The sequence below is a fragment of the Nicotiana attenuata genome, chromosome 9 (genome assembly GCF_001879085.1).
Source record: "Nicotiana attenuata strain UT chromosome 9, NIATTr2, whole genome shotgun sequence".
Taxonomy (NCBI): Eukaryota; Viridiplantae; Streptophyta; class Magnoliopsida; order Solanales; family Solanaceae; genus Nicotiana; species Nicotiana attenuata.
This window is the reverse complement of record NC_031997.1, coordinates 23,996,682-23,999,363: the sequence shown is the minus strand read 5'-3', so window position 1 is coordinate 23,999,363 and position 2,682 is coordinate 23,996,682. Positions and strand designations below refer to the sequence as shown.

The window sequence follows — 2,682 nt, the reverse complement described above, 5'->3', positions numbered from 1 at the left end:
ATTACGGTAATATATTTATAATAAAATCACTTTTTTGGTGTTTGATTATTAAGAGCTCGTTTGGATGGACTTATTTTAAATGACTTTTAAGTCAAAAAACTTTAATCCATAAATTAGGGATTCTAATTTTTGACTTTTGGGCACCGAATAAATCGAAAAGGTGAACTCCTAACTTATGGCTTAAAAGCCAAAAGCCAGACCGAATAAATCGAAACCAAAAGGAGAAAAGCCGAACCATACCGAATTTAATTAGGCATCGTAGTGATATAACATTTTAAGAAGCCGAAAATACCGCACCAAAATGGCTAAATATCGTGTCGTACCGACTGGCGAACATCCCTGCTGAAATTAATGATCCTCAAATTATGTAGTACTGGTGTTTGGTTCATATATAAAAAAAATAAGATATGCTATGTATAGTCTAAACTAGGATAAAGTTTATTTTAAAATAAACTTTACCTTGTATATGGGCGAATCATATGTCACGACCCAATTTAGAATCATGACCGGTGCTTAGGAGCAAGTGCCACCAAGTAAGCCTCATCGATATTTTACATAAAATCGGATAGAGTTTCCCCTATTTTTGGACTATCCACACATCACCTGACTCAGAAAGTAGCCACAAAACCAACCAATATCCAACAAAACAACTCATAATCTTCATCGACTACCCAGTCAGATCTCCATCACTATTAATCAACCACTTGTAAGTCTGTGATACTAAATCTATCTCTAACATACGATAAGAAAGTACGATCTAGTGAACAAGTCGAAGACGATAATTTATACACATGGCACTATTAAAATGACTATGGAGCAACACTAAGAGTTTTAAAGAAAAGGACAATAACCATTAAATAAACTCTTTGCCCACGCGAAGCAATGCGGGACTCACCATAATTGCCAACTCGTACGCTCTAGCTAACAAAATCCTTGCATGATTAAACTGTTGTCTCTGTAAAAAATATAGCGGGGAGTGAGACGCTAGCTCAGTGAGTAAGAACACTTAACCATAATAGTTTTTAATAGGGACAAGTCAGAAAACATGCCAGTATAAGAAAGTATCTTAAGAATGCCCTTTCAGAAACAATAAACAATAATCATCCTCATCATGCGTTTCCTGTAATAAAAATCAATTTAATAATTCGGCAATAAACTCAATAAGCACTCTGTCATATCAAATCTTTATGTTTGGGAGATTTTCAAGAAAGGATCATGTAATCTGTATCACTGTGTGGAGCCCTTCGTAAAACATGTCTAGTAACGGTGAGAACATCTTAAATAACTGTAAACATCTCAAGTAAATTGTTCAGTATTATACCAAGTAAAGGACTTGTCCCACATGCAATTTAAATGTTCGGTAAAACATCTTGTTTTCAAAATCATGTATAAACCATGCAGGTTATAGAAAAATAAATTGCGGTAAGATTACTACTCACAGTACTCGTGCAGGAATACCAAATACGTCACCTCGATCACTTCGTCTCACCTCTTCAACTACCTACTTGTAACAATATCAATCTATGTATTAACTTCGTGAAGTACCAAAATAATTGGTCCTTCCTTATCACCTTTAATAAATTTCCCTATTTTCATTTCTCTTAAATATGACCAGTGATTCTCTGCTAAGCAATTTATTAGTACTTAAATGAATAGAAACTATAGTTCTCTATTTGTTCTTATATTTTTTAATCTTTTTCTCATGTAGTACTTTAAAAGTATTGCTAACTTGTACATTAGAGTTCTTGGTATAAACTAGTAGAATATATTACTTTTCAATATTCATAGGAAATTCATGATTGTGGTAAATAAAAAGAACACCTTAAGTTTCTTGTTTCTTTCCATTACAGTGATATACCAAACTAAATCTTAATATAGTAATTTATCTCAAATCTGATAAAGTTTAATATATATACCCATTTAAGTATTAAACTGTTTTTTTTTTCTTCACATATTATTTTTTCTACTCTAAGCAATGAACCAAACCAGAAAAAGACATTAATTTTCCATAATAATTCTCATAGCTATTTAATCTTTCAGTACCCCATTCGATGTATATAAATCAGAGAACAAGAGCAAGAACATTATCGAGAACTTACCCTCCTTGGCTGAAAGAGATCGGAAACAATAAGAGCTTCTTACTTCTCTGTTTCAATTGGTTGAGTATGCTTAGAATGCTTTTTGATAAAAGAAAAATTCCTATTGCACAAAACTCTTGGTTGCTTTCTCTGTTTCGCAGGAGCTCTAAAGCTCTGTTGGATTTTTCCCAATTTTTGGTTCAATAATTTCACTCCTAAAAGATTAAGGACCCTAATCCCTGTTATTTTGTTTATTTTTCCTTGTCTGATGCTATTCACGTTTTTGTGGGCTAAGGCCCACTTTGTATTCTTTTTTTTAAGCTAAAGTATTACATTCTCCTTGCCTTATAGATGAGGATACTTGACTCGCTTAGTATCTTCTACTTTCCATGTAGCTTTTTTAATTGTACGGTTTCTCCATAAGGCTTTCACGAACACAATTTCTTTTGATTGTAGCTTTCTTACTTGTCTATCAACTTTCTTACTTGTCTTACTTGTGTAATTGGTGCTTCAAGCACATGAGAAGAGTCCAATATACATTTTTTTAATCGAAATATGGAACACTAGATAGAAAGAAAAATAACTTTCATCCCAACAAGTATCT

At 32.8% G+C, this 2,682-nt stretch overlaps 1 long non-coding RNA gene across 1 annotated transcript; it reads right to left on the bottom strand.

Moving 5' to 3' along the window:
* Positions 525 to 2,385, bottom strand: LOC109232168. The gene is made up of 2 exons (XR_002068908.1): positions 2,100 to 2,385; positions 525 to 1,501 (listed from the first exon to the last, which is right to left on the bottom strand). It is a non-coding gene; the product is annotated as an uncharacterized LOC109232168 (long non-coding RNA).